The sequence below is a fragment of the Perognathus longimembris genome, chromosome 1 (genome assembly GCF_023159225.1).
Source record: "Perognathus longimembris pacificus isolate PPM17 chromosome 1, ASM2315922v1, whole genome shotgun sequence".
Lineage (NCBI taxonomy): Eukaryota > Metazoa > Chordata > Mammalia > Rodentia > Heteromyidae > Perognathus > Perognathus longimembris.
Window position 1 is genome coordinate 41255493 of NC_063161.1, and position 6168 is coordinate 41261660.

Sequence of the window (6168 nt, forward strand, 5' to 3'; positions counted from 1 at the left end):
TAAGATTTATATTAGACTTCTTGCTATAAATTCCTGGTAATTTAATATAGTATAATAGTTGATATGGACAAGTAGTAGAATAGCCATAGCAAACTAGAACAATGTCTCTTAAGGAAATTAAGACAAAGCAAGAAGTATTCATGGGTAACAATAACAAATAAGATAATATTTGTGAACTACTATTTGGCAAAAGTATGGAATTTTTTTGGGCAAAGAATTCTATGAGAAATCTAAGTCTTCAATGGTTATAAGATTAAAAAAATGAAAACTTTTGGTAATGTGACCAAATTCTTAACATCAAGTTATATGGAATATGGGCTGGAGATGTGGCTCAAGTGATAAACTTCCTGCCTAGCAATTCAAGAGTCCTTGAGTTCAAAACTCCAGTACTATCAAAAGAAATTACATTGAACACCCATCAATAGTAAGGATATGGAGCTTATAAATTATGTATATTTCACCCCCCTAGCTCTAAGAATATGTGGCAGTAGAAAGCTATCTTGCTTCTTGACAAGTTGGATTAGGATAATAGTCATACCATGTAGAAGAAACACCATCAAGATCGCTGATATACAGAGACTGAAGCAATACAGGGCAGTAGGAGCAGCCATTAAACTTAAGATTTCATTGAGTTTGTAGGTATAGATTGATAGATAAATAGAGATTTAGTACAGAGACTTGGCTCATATCATTGTGGAGGCTATAAAGCCCATCATCACTGTTTTCAATAAAGATAATGGTGTGGTTTTATCCAGACCTGAAGGTCTGAGAACCAGAGGGGCCAATAAGTCCTAGTCTGAAACTCAAGTCTCATAACCTAAGAGTGTTAATGTTTGAGGACAAGAAAAACTACCCAGGCCAAAATAAAGGAAAAGAGATGGGGGAAGGAGGGAGAGGGGGAGAGGGAGAGGGAGACAGAGACAGAGACAGCGACAGGTGAGACACACACAAAGAGAAAGATAGAGACAGAGACAGACCAAGAGAGACAGTGAATTTGTACTTTGCTTTTTTTTTTTTTTTTTTTTTTTTTTGGCGAGCCCTTAAAGAACTGGAAGCTGTGCACTTGCATTGGTGAGGGGATCTTCTCAGTATATGGATTCAAATGCTCATCTCCTCTGGAAAAATCTTTACCTAGAAATAACATTTTGCTAGCTATCCATGGATTCTTTAGTCAATAAAAACAAAAACATCCACCATTGCCCTTGTGTTTTATGATCAGAGGGAACTGAGTCAGCTGACATATGAGAGGAAGAACCATAAACATGTAGAGAGTTGGACAGTACCCACCCGTGTTTAAAAAAATGGGCTATAATAAAGGAAAATATCAAAAAATTGCTTTCCTTCTTTTCTCTCCCCTCCTAAAAGGCATTTGGTTCAACCTAAATGTGAGTTTTGGTTTCTTGACAGATACTTAATGAATGAAATTATTTTTGCAGGGAAGTTAAAACAAAATAAAACATTACTACTGACTACTTCCCGTGGTTAATGGAAGGTAGAAAGGATAAGGTAAGGGGGGAAAAGAAACCTTTTACTAGGCAAGGGTGGAGTGATTAAGCAATGCCTTTGGCTGCTGCAGGGCTTTAATTGCTTTTGAATGGCTTGTCTTGGTGGCTTGAAGTATAGTAAATTTCCTTCAACCTTTCAGAAAAAAAAGAATTTTGAAGTTTTTCTCAAGAGTAAAAGGAACTATAAAATAATTCAGTTTAGAACAGTAAGACTTTCAACATGTTTTCCAAAAGTTAATTTACTGTTGACAAGAGTTGCATTTGCAAGCTCTATTTTTAATATTGCCTAAACTAATTCAGAAAAAAAATATATGAATATGTTTTTCATGTCTGGAAAAGGAAGAAAACTCTGTTAGAGTAAATATGTTTTTTGTTGTTTTTTTTTTGCCAGTCCTGGGGCTTACACTCAGAGCTTGAGCAATGTCCCTGGCTTCCTTTTCTTCAAGGCTAGCACTCTACCTCTTCAGCCAGTGCCACTTCTGATTTTTTTTACTTCCTTTTTTTTTCTTATTTATTGTCAAAGTGATGTACAGAGAGGTTACAGTTTCATACTTTAGGCATTGAATACATTTCTTGTACTGTTTGTTACCTCCTCCCTCATTCCCCCCTCTCCCCTTCCCCTTCCCTCTCCCCCCCACCCTACTTCACAATTGGTGGGAATGTAAACTGGTTCAGCCACTCTGGCAAGCGGTATGGAGATTACTCAGAAGGCTAAACATAGAGCTCCTCTATGACCCAGCAGCCCCACTTTTGGGCATCTACCCAAAAGACCACAAACAAGAGCACACTAAAGCCACCAGCACAACAATGTTCATCACAGCACAATTTGTCATAGCTAAAATATGGAACCAACCCAGATGCCCCTCAGTAGATGAATGGATCAGGAAAATGTGGTACGTATACACAATGGAATTTTATGCCTCTATCAAAAAGAATGACATTGCCCTATTCGTAAGGAAATGGAAGGACTTGGAAAAAATTATACTAAGTGAAGTGAGCCAGACCCAAAGAAACATGGACTCTATAGTCTCCCTCATAGGGAATAATTAGCACAGGTTTAGGCTAGTCACAGCAGAGGATCACAAGAGCCTAATAGCTATACCCTTATGAACACATAAGATGATGCTAAGTGAAATGAACTCCATGTTATGGAAACGACTGTTATATCACTGTTGTAATTACTTTCAACATGCCATGTGAAACTGTAGCTTCTATTGATGATCCTCTTGTATCTCCTTCCTGTGGTTGTAACTGCACTATCACTGTATCTTATCTGAGTACATTGGAAACTGTATATTCTGGTATTAGAACTTGGAAAGGGAAAGGAAATATCAAAATCGAGAGACACAGGATTAAAAAGACAAACGACTACAAAAGCAATACTTGCAAAACTGTTTGGTGTAAACCAACTGATTTTTTCTTTTTATGTGGTGCTGAGGAATCAAATCCAGGGCTTCATGCATGCTAGGCAAGCATTGTACTGCTAAACCACATTCCCAGCCCCTAAATAAGCCTTTTGATTTTATTTATTTGTGTATTTTTGTTAAACGTAGGAAGATTCACCAAGGAAACTGACAGTTTGCTAGAAAGAAAATCCTTACCAATACTGATTTTGAAAAACATATTTGGTATTGTGGATGGCATGGAAGAAAATTTATGAGGAAATCAATCAAGTTACTTTTTAAAGTATTTTTAAAAAAGCTACAGGAACATTGTTCTCTATAATGCCACAATTTAAATTCTGAAGCTCTTGTTTCCCTGAAAGCATTAAGTCAGACAGCAAGATATGCTAGAAGAGAATATAATTCTTTTTATGAACTTCATATGAAGATGATGGGATGCATTTGTAATTTGCTCTTCCTTTTAGCCTCCTATAGGTATATTACATATCCAAAGAACTGTCAATCACTGGAAGATTAAAAAGGGAAAACAATGAGCCCAGTGTGCCTTTCTAAAAAATATGGTCTGTGTTTTATCTATATCATATGCATTGGTAGTGCATCTTTTGATGTAAGAAATAAAAAGCAGTTGACACAAAATTATTGCTGGGCTTGAATGGATCACACTTGTGATCCTTGCTACTCAGGAGGCTGTGATCTGAGGATCTCAGTTCAAAGCCAGCCCTAGCAGGAAAGTCCTTGAGACTCTAATCTCCAATTAATTATCAGAAAGCCAGAAGTGGAGATGTGGCTCAAGAGGTTGAATGCTAGCCTTGAATGAAAAAACTAAAGAACAGCACCTGGGCCCTTATTTCAAGCTTCATTGCACACACACACACACACATTTTAATCATTGCAACATCAAAACTAAATAGAGGCTGAATGAGAGTGTAGCTTCATTAATTTTGAAAACGTCAAAAGTTTGACATTGTCAAATGTTAAGGAAGATGAGAAATTCCAATAATCAGTAGATATTCATACCTTCTGCCTTAGAAATTTTACATTTTGGTATCTTAGTGGAAAATCTTTAGGTATCCATAGACAGACATATCATCTATGTATATTTACAATACTTATTACAGAAAAATGAAACAAAAAACCAAATATACTATAGCCCATACTTCACAGATATAGTCAATAAATGGATATAGTCAATAAATGGTCACATAAAAAAACAACTTATGTCATAAAGAACATATCATAAATGAAGAAAGCCTTGATATATTTTGAAGATGAGATCAAACATTATTTCTTCCTTTCCTCTCCAGTTATTTTTCTGAACCATTCTTTCCTGCCACCATCTGGGATTGTGGGAGCAACAGATCTGCTTGATAAATATTTTGTGACAAGAGTTAAAACTATCCCCTGGCAGCATCAGCTTTCTTACTTATCACTGACAAGGCTCCACATGACCTACCATGAGCTAGTGACTGGTCAGACCAGGCTTGACCAAGATTGCCAGTTATGCAAACCCATGACCTTTGTCTTTGTTCCTTTCCTGTACAAACCCCAAACTGTTAGCATAGAGATAGATTCTGCTCTCATCTTCCCAGGGCGTATACACTGAAAATAAACGCCTTTCCTGTTTTCTCCTAATGGTCAGTTTGACTGGAATTTGGGGATAGGTGGCCAGATATTCTTCCTATCTCCTTTTATGTATATGAAGTATGTGGAATGATTATATATCTATTTATATTTTTATTTATCTCCATTCCTCCTAATATGACTTTATCCATAGGGGAAAAATAGGAAAAGGAGGAAGGAGAAGAGATAGAGGAGAAAAAAAGAAAAGGTAGGATCCCTAAAGAATAGTGGTTGGGTTTGAACAGCATACTACACATACTTTTTTTTTCTTTCTAGTTTGGTTTGTTTTTCTTTCTCTTTTTATCAGTTTTCCTTGTGAACTTATAGTATACTTCGTAATGGGAAAAATGAGAATGTTGAGATATTTGGAAGGGAAAATAAAAAGCATACATTCTGATGGTTGTATGATATGTAGTATCTTACTTTTCAGGTTAACTAGGTAAATCCATCAGGCAGGAATGTTGTATCAAAGAATGAGAATGCTAGCAATGTGCAATGAATGTTAAATATTGCAATGATAAGAAGATGTTTTTACAGGATCATTCTCTTAGCATTCTGTGTTTTCACAGTATAATTTCTGTTGGCTCAAGTCCCTAGCATTTAAGCACACAATAAAATAGAAAAATCAGTATAGGACTGGGAATATGGCCTAGTGGTAGAGTGCTTGCTTTGTATATATGAAGCCCTGGGTTCGATTCCTCAGCACCACATGTATAGAAAAAGCCAGAAGTAGTACTGTGGCTCAAGTGGTAGAATGCTAGCCTTGAGCAAAAAGAAGCCAGGGACAGTGCGCAGGCCCTAAGTTCAAGCCCCAGGACTAGCAAAAAAAAGAGAAAAATCAGTTCATACACGGTAGCCTTTACAAATAATCACAAGTACATACTGTTGCTTGGTTTAACTGACTGCAGTTTTAAAAAAAATTACTTCCTTTATTGATAAACTGAAATGGCTGTAAGATTTCATCCCAGACTACATGATACACGATACGCATTTATAAATATGTAATTAGGCTGTTCTTAAAGCCATGTTTGCTAGAGCTCCATTGCAGGCTTAGCATCCTAAGGAATAAAATGCTCTCCTATCATGTTTCCTGTATGAGTGTGGTTATCAAGTGGAGCAGAGTGGTATTCAAACATGGTCTCTATGTGAAAATATATAACAGAAAACTGACTTGCATATGGTCTTTGTTATTATGAAATGTGTCAGAATTGAAGGAATTTTTATTTTCTTACTTCACTAAATATTAATATTTAGAAATCATAATGAGTTTAAAATATTGATCATTGAGCCTATGGTTTTCAACACAATTATGTGAGACACTGTTTTCCATTTCTCAGGTGAGTGCCTCATTTAAAAGGATCCTCTCTGTCCTTTTTAGAAAGGTGCTATTTTTACATTTTTTAATGACAGTTTTATGAGTTAGTTAGTTCCTGTTATTTATGGGTTATGTTCTTAATGATGATATATATGTTAGTCTATGTTAATTATACTTTAAGTATTAGGTTTTCAGTTCTTAAGCATATTGTAAACATGGTCCCAGAATAGATACACAAAATTATGTGCCATTAAAATTTTAAATATAAAAAGGATTAAGCAATATATAGTAAGAAATGTATAAAAAATTACATTAAGTAATAAAC